Consider the following 12,650-nt stretch of genomic DNA (forward strand, 5'->3'; position numbering starts at 1 on the left):
CTGCGTAAAAAGAGGCAGTCGTGAGGCGAAAGGGGTTGCTCCATCATTAAAGGATAAATTTTATTGAGGACTGACCACGCTAGAAGGAATATCCGAGTAGGAATAGTGGTTTTGCTGAGATAAAGACAGCCCGAGAGGAATGGACGCCTCTCAGAGGCTAGTAACAATGTTTAGGGGTTCATCATAAACCTAGGAGAGGCGGAAAACTGACAGTTAAAATTGAATTTTGAATCAGGCGCCCAAGGGCTGACTTTTTTCCACTACGCGTGCGCTCCAGGGGAAGGTGCCACGCCCCCTCATCTGCAGGCTTGTGTTCCTGTCGCTCGTAGAGTAGATTCCTTGCTACAAGTCATGGTTTACCAATTCAAGTGGCCCGCTAAATCCAAGTACGAAGAAAGGATAGGTCCAGGAGTGAGCTGGATCTCTGATGGCTCCACTGTCAACATCTCAAGCGTTTACGAACTCGTTACTGCATTGCATAGCACAAATTGCAACGCTGAAGCCATTCCTATCGAGGGTGGAGAGCCCACTCAGAAGTTAAATCTGCATGCTTCTCTTGCAGAAGAATTCCGTTCCTAGCACCTACCTGGTGGCTCACAACAGTCTGTAAGACCAGATCCAGGGCATCCGACTCCTTCTGGTGTCCATGGGCACATACATGCATGTGGTACACAGACATACACTCAGGAATGCATGATAATCATACAAATAAATTTAAAAAATAACAACTTATGGCCGGGCGGTGATTTGATCCCAGCGCTTGGGAGACAGAGGCGGGCTGATCTCTGTGAGTTCGACATCAACATGGTTTATAGAGTGAGTTCCAGGACAGCTAGGGATACATAGAGAAACAGTGTCTGAAAAAGCCTCCCCTAAAATAGATAAATACTCTGAATTGTCATTCATTCCCTACTTGCTAACGAAGAAACCCAAACTTTCAAATGTTAAAGCTGGGCAACGTAAGAGAAGAAGCACTTATCAGCAAGGCTAGCTTTCTAAATTCGACCCCCTGTGTCCACCATGGTGCAAGGAGAGAGCTGACTCCTTCACGTTGTCCTCTGAGACAGCAGCATGTGCCTTTCACTCCCACAAAATAAGTAACTACATGCAAATAAAATTTAAACAACTGAAGATGTTGGCTTAGATTTGAGATTCAAGGTTTGTTTTCATTTTTTTTTAATCCAGGAGAGAAAGAAAGAGAGAGAGAGAGAGAGAGAGAGAGAGAGAGAGAGAGAGAGAGAGCTCACATGGATACTGGGTTAAAACTCACATTCTCATGCTTCCGTAGTATGGTGGTGACCTGAATGAGAATGGCCCCGTAGGCTTGGATAGTTGACTGTTTGATTCCCACTTAGTGGATTGTTTAGGAAGGATTAGAAGGAGTGGCCTCGGAGGAGGTGTACCTCTATGGGTGAGCTTCGAGGTCTCAAAAGCCCACACCACGCCCAGTCTCACTCCCTCTCTGCCTCCATCTTTCAGATCAGATGTGAGGCCTTAGCTACTGCTCCAGAGCATGTCTGCCTGCCGCCCTGCTTCCTACTGTGATGATCATGGGCTTAACCCTCTGATACTGCAAGGCAGTCTCCAAGTAAGTTGCCTTCAGTCATGGTGTCCCCTCATGGCAATAGAATAGTATCCAAGGCACGCAGCAGGCACTTTACCAACTGAGTCCTATTCACTTAATCTTAAAGAAACAGATGCGAAAGAAAGTCCATTTATTCTAAGAAAAATCATGACAGAAACACACACACACACACACACACACACACACACACGAATGTTCTGTCTGCATGTACAGCTGCATGTCAGAAGAGAGCATCAGATCCCTTTATAGATGTTGTGAACCACCAATGTGGTTGCTGAGAATTGAACTCAGGACCTTCGAAAGAACAACCAAGGGCAGCCCAGGGCTACATAGTGAGTTTCAGGCCAGCCTGATGTATCTATAAGAAGACCCAAGTCAGGAAGAAAACATGCCAGGCATGGTGACAAAATCCTTAAGGCACAGTCCTTTGGAGGCAGAAGCAGCTGGATCTCTGTGGGCTCAAGGCTAGCTTGGTCTACCTTAGTAAATTCCAAGACAGCTAGGGATACATAGTGAGACCCTGTTTTTTTGTTTTTTTTTTTTTAAGATTTATTCATTTATTATATATAAGTAACACTGTCGCTGTCTTCAGACACACCAGAAGAGGGCATTGGATCTCTTTACAGATGGTTGTGAGCCACCATGTGGTTGCTGGGAATTGAACTCAGGACCTCTGAAAGAGTAGTAGGGTGCTCTTAACTGCCAAGCCATCTCTCCAGCCCGAGACCCTGTTTCAAACAAACAAACAAACAAACAAACAAAATACGTCCCACTTCTTTTTTTTTTTTTTTTTTCGGAGCTGGGGACCGAACCCAGGACCTTGCGGTTGCTAGGCAAGCGCTCTACCACTGAGCTAAATCCCCAACCCCTACGTCCCACTTCTTAACGGTAGCCACATAACGGGAATAAGTGTTGAGCAATCAATGAAGAGTCAAATGGATACAGTGTGACCCTGTGGGATGATGTCATACAGGTGAAGGCGGGTACAAGATAGAATGAGGCCTGTCATTGGACGAGAAGAAAAGATGGGTGGGAGAAAGTTTGAGGGAAGAGGAGGAGACTGGAATGGGAGGAGACTGGGGGGGGGGGGAAGGAAACCACCGAAGGAACATGGAGGCTGATGTTAAGATTCCACTCTGTACCTTTACAAGTTGTTATGAATGTTCTTAAGGGATGGATGTGTATAGGGCTTTGTGTGTCTAGGTGGGCAATTGTATTTTATCAATTGGATCAGAGGTTGTTGTGTGTTCTTTCATGTGGTGATTTAAGTTTAAGAGAGTATGTGGTGGCTGGAGACACTAGGCTGCCACGGAATTGGGATGTATATTTCTGGCATGGTGGCAGCCTGCCTTGGGAACTGGATGGGTAGAGAGATTGTTGCCAGACTCAGAGAGAGGCCATCGGCAGTGTGATATGGGATGGAGCAAAGCGGGTGAGAGGTTTTGCTGACTGAGATGAAGATGTCTACCAGATGTCTTGGGGCACTGCGGTGCCAGACCTAGTGAGGAGTAAAAGACAGCATTTTTTAATAATTTTACAGCAACATGACCCTGCTGAGGAAAAAGAAAAAGGAAAAAAAAATCACTGACCATGAAATAAGAAAAACTGGTCTCAAATATATCATGCTAAAAATAAAATTCCTCTAGGTGAAGGAAACCAGATGTAAAGTGCTTGCAAATGCCAACTCCACTTATGTGAAGTGTCAAGACACAAACAAAGCCAGACAGCCAGGAAGTCATCAATAACAACAGGGTTCTCCTGACCAGCCCTGGCCCTAGGGTGTGAAGACTGAGGGGGCTGAGGAAATGGAAGAAGCATTTCTCTCTCTGATGAGAAGAGGTGGCCAATGAAGTGTGAAGAAAATGAGAGAGCGGTGCCAATAGGGGGCGGTGCCAAGAGAGGGTGTTGCTCTGCAAGCCAGAGAAAGACTATGTATGACTGACTCCAAGGTTGGAAAAAGCAATCAAAGAAAGTATTGGTCAGTGTGCTCTACAGAGTGAGGTCCAGGACAGCCAGGGCTACACAGAGAAACTTCGTACCCTGTCTTGGGGAAGGTTGCCGGAAGAAGAGTGTTGGAGGGTTCGGGGAGAAGTTAAGAGAGACTGGAGGGGACTGGAGAGATGGCTCAGCAGTTAAGGGCACTGACTGCTCTTCCAGAGGTCCTGAGTCAAATCCCAGCAACCACATGGTGGCTCACAACCATCTGTAATGGGATCCGATGCCCTCTTCTGGTGTGTCTGAAGACAGCTACAGTGTACTTATAAATAAATAAATCAGAGAGAGAGAGAGAGAGAGAGAGAGAGAGAGAGAGAGAGAGAGAGAGAGAGAGAGACTGGAGGATTTAGCACTCTTTACCTTGGCAGTGACGTTTTTTTGGTGAGGTGGTGGACACCAGACAGCTGGCGCCGGGTGTGAAACGGTATGGATAGTTAGTTCCCTTTGTCGCTAGCAGTAAAGGCTAGCGACTCTCAATGAGAGACCAAACTGAGATCAGTAGCCAATCCCAGAAGCTCTTCAACATCAGAAAAAGAATTCAGAGCAAAGTATGGAGTTGGTAGGACAGTGAAGGTTAGCCTCACCACCTTGCTATGGAACTGAAGCTGACTATAAATGTCTGCTCCTCCGGCTTCCACTTCTCAGTCAGAGGCTTACACCAACTTTTCAGAAGGATTGGGGCATAAGTGCACAAGAGGGTCAGGGAAATTTACAAGGTTCATGACATGGAGAAGCCATGGGTAATTTTACAGAGGGCAGCTACTGGTCATCTTGGTCCACCACGTGGGGTCCAGCTGGTCGGAGTGTTTTGCTCCACGGCTTCTCTCCTTTGACTCTCTAGCCTACTTCACATTAAGCAGTCTTTTCCCCCTGCGGGCGCTGGGGCCCCGATTTGGGGCCCAGGGGTTGGTGGGAGGCTTCTATACGACTCCAATAATACAAATGCCCACATCTGCTAGCATACCACGTGACACAAAATAGAGGCTCCTAGCGAAACTAGTGGAACCTCAGAATGGGCCTGGAACAGGGAGGTGGTTGCTTCCCCGTTTCTGTTTTTTGTTTGTTTGTTTGTTTGTTTGTTTTTTGTTTTTTTCTGGAGCTGAGGACCGAACCCAGGGCCTTGGGCTTGCTAGGCAAGCGCTCTACCACTGAGCTAAATCCCCAACCCCTACTTCCCCGTTTTTAACTGAAGGGGGACTCAAGTGCTGATTGCCTGGTACCTCCCCATACTGCCAGTGGGATGGTTGACCACTCCACGGCTTAGTCGATTCCCCACTGGTCCAAAGTCTGTATTAAAAAAAAAAAAAAAAAAAAGATTACTGTTGGGTAATTCAGTAGATTTGCACTCTTACTGGTCTCCAGAGTCTGTTTCCCAGGTTCCAGGAGACGGGGTTTCTCTGTGTAGCTACAGCTGTCCTGGATCCAACTCAGAGATCCACCTGCCTCTGCCTCCCAAGTGCTGAGATTAAAGCGGTGCACCACCACGACAGATTACGGTAAGCTGTTAAGCGTCTTGTACAGTCTCACTCAGGATGGTTTGGAACTCCAGGCAATAATTGCTAATATTTTGTTTATAAAGTTGCAACAAACGTGAAGATCTAATTGGGGCAGGGCAAGGTGGCGTAGGCTAGAATCCCAGCTCCTGGGCGTGGGAAAACAAAAATCCAAAATTGGCTTCTGCTGCAGAGTAAGATCAACTCCAGTCTGCAGATCCAAGTAAAACTCTGTATCTTTTCTTTTCTCTTTTAAAGCAGTGACTAGAGAGCTGGCTCAGTGCCGAGGAGTCATTGCTGCTCCTCCTAGGATTTTGTCTGAGACAAGGTCTGGCTGAGCTGGAACTCTGAGATCTTCTCTGCCTCTCAAGTGCTGAGACGAAAGGTGTCTTACCATCCCCAGCAAAAAATAAAAATGTTAAAGGCAAATAAGTGAGTAAAAGTCTGGCTCTATAGTGAGAACCTGTCTCAGACACAATCACCAAAGTCTAAGGGGTGTGAACTGAAATTCTCAGTAAAAAGCCACATGCAGGGGCTGGAGAGATGGCTCAGTGGTTAAGAGCACCGACTGCTCTTCCAGAGGTCCTGAGTTCAAATCCCAGCAACCACATGGTGGCTCACAACCATCTGTAATGGAATCCGATGCCCTCTTCTGGTGTGTCCGAAGATAGAGTGTACTCATATACATTAAATAAATAAATCTCTAAAAAAAAAAATGACAGCAAAGATGTCAGTAAAAAAAAAAAAAAGCCACATGCATATGGAAGATTCCACAGGGCTGACTGACTGAGTGATTAGGTTTCTATGACTGTGAAGAGCTAAAATGTTGAAGATCCAGAGCCAAAATTATCTTGGGATGTTTGTGTGTGTGTATGTGTGTATGTATGTATATGTATACATGTGTGTATAAATATATATGTATATATAGTATACATACATATATGTATAGTATACACACGTATATACTTTCACACATATATACATACACATATACATATATAGTATACACACATATACACATATACACACACACGTATACATACACACACATACATATACCTAATTAACTTGTAACTCAGCATGCAGACCAAGTTAGTCTCAAATTCATAGACATCTACCTGCCTCTGTTTCCCATGTACTGGGATTAAACATACCAGCTTTATTTTTTTAAAGATTTATTCATTTATTCTGTATGAGTACACCATCGCTGTCTTCAGACACACCAGAAGAGGGCATCGGATTTCATTACAGATGGTTGTGAGCCACCATGTGGTTGCTGGGAATTGAACTCAGGACCTGTGGAAGAGCAGTCAGTGCCCTCAACCACTGAGCCATGTCTCTAACCCCAGCTTTCTTTTAAATGTGTATGTGTGAGCCCCTTCATGCTTGTCTGTGTACCATGTGCCTGCCTGGTAGCCCAGAATGCCAGGAAAGGGCATCGGGACCCCTAGAACTAGAATTAGAGTCCGTTGTGCACCATTATGTGAATGCTGAGAGCTGAACTTGGGTCCTCTGCAAAAGCAACAAGTGCGCTCAACTGTTAGGCTCTCTCCTGCCCTCCATTCTTTTTATGCAAGGAAAGAGGCTCCCTGCACTTTAGGTAGGTCACATGGCAGCCCACAGGGACATGGAGGAGCCACAGTGGAGGAAACCCACACACTCCGGGCCATTTCAACCTGCTTAGGTGCCTCGCATGACGGAAGATCTCTCCCAGCTGTGTTTCTTGGCCGTCCTTCCCACACGAGGAAAAACACAACACTGTAAACTGTCCGGAAGTTAAGGCAGCTTGCCTCTTCTAAGTGTCTTCTGGAGTGTTCAGCTTCCCACCAGTGGGGAAGTAACTTCAGGACAAAGAATTTGCCTGAACAACGGGAATGGATAAATCACACCACCTTTCCAACGGGAATGGATAAATCACACCACCTTTCCAGCCAGCTGTCCCTCTTCTCATGGAAGGGATTGAAGAGCAAGGCACTACTTAGGGCTTCTCAGATGCCTCAAATGACACTCCTTCAAGGGACAGACAGTGAGTGATTCGAGGCAGCTTTGGGACAGGCACAACATAGGGTAACTTGGTCCAGCCAGAGTCCAGTTACCCTGGTAACCCTGCCTCTCCTGGGCCACACCCACCAGTCCTCATTTCTGCCACACGGGCTACTTCCTCTTCCCTGAGCCCCTATGTCTTGGGGACCCTAATCTCTGCTCCACTGGACCTGCAATCTGTCAAATCTATTTCTATGGAATAAACCCCACTTGGATTATAAGAGAACGTGACTACTAGGGTTGAAATACAATACTCAAATGCAAATGCCAAACTCGGCCATACAATGAAACATTTCTATCTTTTCTTTTTCTTTTTTTTTTTTTTTTCCGGAGCTGGGGACCGAACCCAGGGCCTTGCGCTCGCTCGCTAGGCAAGTGCTCTACCGCTGAGCTAAATCCCCAACCCCCCTCTTTTCTTTTTTGAGATAAGGTATCTGCGCGTAGCCCTGGATAGCCCGGATCTCATGGAGATCAATCAGTATGCCTCTGCCTCTTGAGTACTGGAATTAAAGGTTTACACCGCCCACACCTGTACGTGACAGTCTTGGTTTTTTTTTTTTTTTCCATGACAAGATTTCTCTGTGTAGCCCGGGCTGTCCTGGAATTCCCTTTGTAGACCAAGTCGGCCTCCAACTCCAGAGATCTGGCTGGCTCTGCCTCCTGAGTGCTGGCACTAAAGGCAAGTGCCACCAAGCCTGACAGGGCTTAAACTGGATGTCGAAGTCTCAGCACACAGCAGGTCACCTGTGAACTGGAGCCGCAGAGCCAAAGCAGAGTGGAAACCCACAGATGATTCACTTCAGCACTGACGCAGAACAGATGTGGCCTGGAAATTACACCCTCCTAATGGAGTGGTTGCCCTAACCTCTGTAAACACAAACGAAAGACGCACGAAGCAAATTGCTTGCAGCGTGAGTCTCTCTGGCCAGCCAACTGTTTTATTTTATTTATTTTATTTTTATTAAGACCTCCAGGACTAATAGTTTTTGGACGAAGGAAAAGTCAGAGTAAAAGAATTCAAATCAATCTTGTCCTAGTATTTCTATGCGCTGTGACCTTACTTTACCCGATGACAAATGGCCGTAATTAGTGCCCTGCTAAAGTGATGAATACAAATAGGATACTTCAGGCTGGAGAGACGGCTCAGCGGTTAAGAGCACTGGCTGCTCTTCCAGAGGTCCTGAGTTCAAATCCCAGCAACCACATGGTGGCCCACAACCATCTGTAATGGGATCTGATGCCCTCTTCTGGTGTGTCTGAAGACAGCTACAGTGTACTCATATAAATAAAAATAAATAAAAAAAAATAAGATACTTCTTAGAAAAGAATAAGGTGACCAGACTGGCCCATTAAAAATTGTTGTTGCGGGGTTGGGGATTTAGCTCAGTGGTAGAGCCCTTGCTTAGCAAGCGCAAGGCCCTGGGTTCGGTCCCCAGCTCCGAAAAAAAAAAGAATAAAGAAAAAAATTGTTGTTGTTATCATCATCATCATCATCATAGAGCTGGGAGTTCAACCTAGGACCTTGTACATGCTAGTTAAGTTTTCTAACACTGGGCTATAACCCCAGTTCCTTTTCTTGCTGTCCCTGAACTCTCTATGACGCTGATGACGGTAACATTCTAATCTGCCTGCTTCCCCCTCATGAGTACTAGTATTACAGGCAAGTGTTGGGGACGGAATAGAAGAGAGATGGCTGGAGCCTTCTCTGGTAGATTCTGTCATCATAGAGCAGTGAGTGGCTGGATGGAGAAGACTTACTATTTAAATGTCTGACAGGGTTGGGTGCCGGTCAGCAGCAGATCAGGTTCAGTTCCCAGCACACACACGATTTTGGTTGCCTATTGCTAAACTATCTACCTTTAAATCGGTCCCTTCTGGTGTGGTGGCACACTCCTCTAATCCCAGCCCTGGGGAGGCAGAGGCAGGTGGATCTCTGTGAGCTCAAGGCCAATCTTATCTACACAGTGAGTGCCAAGTCAGTCAGGGCTACATAATGAAACCCTATCTAAAACAAACATAAATCCTGGGGTCCAGCCTGGGCTATATAGTGAGACCTTGTCTCAAAACAAAACAAAACAACTACCACTTGCCATTACAGGCTGTGTGTCCCACACAGGACAGTGTCTGTTGGCAGAGTGAGTGGCAGAGGCAGGCAGAGCTCTGAGTTCAAGGCCAGCCTGGTCTACACAGTGAGACCCTTCCTCTAATAAAAAAAAAAATAAACGTATAATCCAATCATAATGCTGAAATTCAGAGACTGTTAGAAGATGCTATTCTTTTTATTACAGTTATCTATGTGTAGGTGGGTGCATGTATGTGTGGAGGCCAGAGGACTATTTCTTATGGCACAGAGTGTGTGTGTGGGGGTGACAGTCTGTCTCCCTCCTCCTCTCTCTGTAGACCTCCTGGCTGTCCTGGAACAACTTGATATGTAGATGCTCCCACACAAGACTCCTGCTCCTGGCGCCCTGCTCCCCCTACTGGAACGAAAGTAACAGGCCCCACAGAAAGCTGTTTTTCTACCAGGATATAGGAGGGTGGGGAAATTGTAAAACAAACAAACAAACAAACAAACTTTTAATCTCAAAATTAATCACCGAGGCTTCCTTTCCTTTTAACACGTCGCTGAGTCGGTAACAAATTTCAACCCCTAAGCCAAGAATCTGATTTTTAAAGATTTCTTTATTTTTATTTTGCGTGCAATGGCGGTTTGTCTGCAGGGATGTCTGTGAAGGTGCCAGAGCCCCCCTGGAATTGGAGGCAGGAGAGAGCTGCTGGGTGCTGGGAATTGAACCCAGGTCCTCTGGAAGGGCAGCTCAACGCTCTTGAAACAGTGAGCCACCTCTCCTGTGCCACAGAAGTCGATTTTTTTTTTTGGTTCTTTTTTTTTTTTTTTTTTGAGCTGGGGACCAAACCCATGGCCTTGCTTCCTAGGCAAGCGCTCTAACCACTGAGCTAAATCCCCAACCCCAACAGAAGTCGATTTTTAAGTAAGAATTTTAAAATTTATTTTGAGCCAGGGTTTCATATATCCCAGACTGGCCTGAGACTTAGATCCCCTGCCTCTGCCTTGGGAGTGCTGGGATCAAAAGCATGTGGACCAGCCCTAGCAGTGCGTGCGTGCGTGCGTGCGTGCGTGCGTGCGTGCGTGCGTGCGTGCGTGCGTGCGTGCGTCTATCCGTTGAGTGCAGGACCTATGGAGAACATTGGATCCTCTGTAACTGGAGTTACAGCCACCATGTAGGTGCCGAGAACCAAATCCATGGCCTCTGGAAGAGCAGTAAGTGCTCTCAACCACTGAGCCTCAAGTAAAAATTGAATTGGAGGGCTGGAGAGATGGCTCAGAGGTTAAGAGCACTGTCTGCTCTCCCAGAGGTCCTGAGTTCAATTCTCAGCAACCACATGGTGGCTCACAACCATCTGAGATGAAGTCTGGTGCCCTCTTCTGGCCTGCAGGCGTACATGCAGGCAGAAAGCTGTAAGACGTATTCATAATAAATAAATGTTTAAAAACAAAAATTGAATTGGAAAAACCAAGACAAAACTGCAAATGACCCAAGAACAACACCCTTTTGCTTTAAGGTATATCTTTTAATGTATCTACATAAGTAGTTTCTTCTTCTTCTTCTTCTTCTTCTTCTTCTTCTTCTTCTTCTTCTTCTTTCTTCTTCTTCTTCCTCCTCCTCCTCCTCCTCCCCCCCTCCTCCTCTTCTCCTCCTCCTTCTCCCCCACCCCCCCTCCTCTTCTTCCTTCTCCCTCACACTAGGCTTAAACCCATAGCTTCATTCATGCTAAGTGGCAGCTTAGCTCTACTGCTCAGCCCCTTTCCAGCCCTGGACACGTCTGTACACAGTCCCGTGCCAGGCTGCGTTGAAAGTGGTATTTAACCAGTCTGAGGCTCAGTGCCCATATGCCCCAGAGCGTGCAGCTCAGGCATCCAAATTATACACTAGTCAGGCATGCTGGCACACATCTCCGATCCCAGCACTGGGGAGGTGGAAGCGGGAGGATGTGGAGATCACTGCCATCCTCCGCTATAGAGACAGTTTTAGGCCAATGTGAGTTACCTGAGACCCAGTCTCCAGGCAGATACTAAGTACATTACTTAAGGCAAGGGAGACACTTCGTCAGAAATGGAGTGGTTGAGGCAGAACTCCCTCAAGTTCAAGGCCTACCTAGAATCCTGTCTAAAAAAAAAAAAAAAAAAAAAAATTACAAGGAGCTGGAGAGATGGCTCTGCAGTTAAGAGCTGCTCTTCCAGAGTGTTAGCTTACAGTTCCGCTAGGCTCCGCCCAATGGCTACCTAGCAACACCTTACATCATGTGATCGTTCAGAAGGCACCTCCGCAGGGTTCCTGGGCTACTCCACCCCAAGCTCCCCGCCCCCACGGCCACAATTATAGGCATTATACAGGGTAACAGAGGACAAAAGGGGTAAAGGGATCCACAGAACTCTGGTCTGGCTGGGAGGGAGTGAGTGTTACAGATCTTAGAAAGGGAATAAAGAGGGGCTGGAGAGATGGTACTGACTGCTCTTCCAGAGGTCCTGAGTTCAAATCCCAGCAACCACATGGTGGCTCACAACCATCTGTAATGAGATCTGATGCCCTCTTCTGGTGTGTCTGAAGACAGCCACAGTGTACTCATATACATTAAAGCAATCAATCAATCAATCAATCTATCTAAAAAGTCAGCACAAGTAACTAAAGAAACAGTCAAATGGAACTCAAATCAAAGCCAAAACTGTTAAGCTCAATAGAACTCCACGACTAAGTGGGAACTGTCCCTGACTCGGTTGCCTGCTTATGGGTCTTGTTCCCCTAACTAGTCTGCCTCCTCCGGCCTCAGTGGGAGAGGATGTGCCTAGTACTTGGTGTCCCAGTGTGGGTTGGTATATAGGGGGCCTCTCCCTTCTCAGAGAAGGGGACTGTTTGTGGAGGACTGTGAGGTAAGGAGGGGACCTGCAATCAGGATGTAAAGTGAATAAAGGGAAGCTCCAAGAGAGAAACAACACAGATGAATCAACGTGTGATCTGTATCCAAGTGGAATATTACTTAGCCATGAAAAAGGAGCAGACTACACATGAACACACGGATGTGACACCATGAGTGGATGTTGAAGATGCTGTGCTATGTGAAAGAACCCAGATAACTATTGTTTGATTCCACTTACATGAGCAGTGGGGGGGCTGGGAGGATGGACTTAGGAGCATGCTACATGAAAAAAGCCAGACTGGAAGGCTCCATTATATGAAATATCAAGAATAAGCAAGTCTATGAAGACAGAGAGTAGATTAGATTAGTCCAGAAGCTGGGGGGCAGGGAGGCTTATGAACAAAGGAGGAAAGCCACGGCTAAAGGCACATCTTTTGGGCTGATAACAGTGTTGTAGAATTAGATGTAGGTCATAGTTGTGAAACTGTACTTATATACTCACAACCACCAAACTTCATTATTTGAAAGGATATGATGGAGCCCGCAGTGGGGTTTAAGGCCTGCTTGGGAGACAAAATGAGCCACAGGTCAGCCTGGAC

This window comes from Rattus rattus, chromosome 16, assembly GCF_011064425.1.
Source record: "Rattus rattus isolate New Zealand chromosome 16, Rrattus_CSIRO_v1, whole genome shotgun sequence".
Lineage (NCBI taxonomy): Eukaryota > Metazoa > Chordata > Mammalia > Rodentia > Muridae > Rattus > Rattus rattus.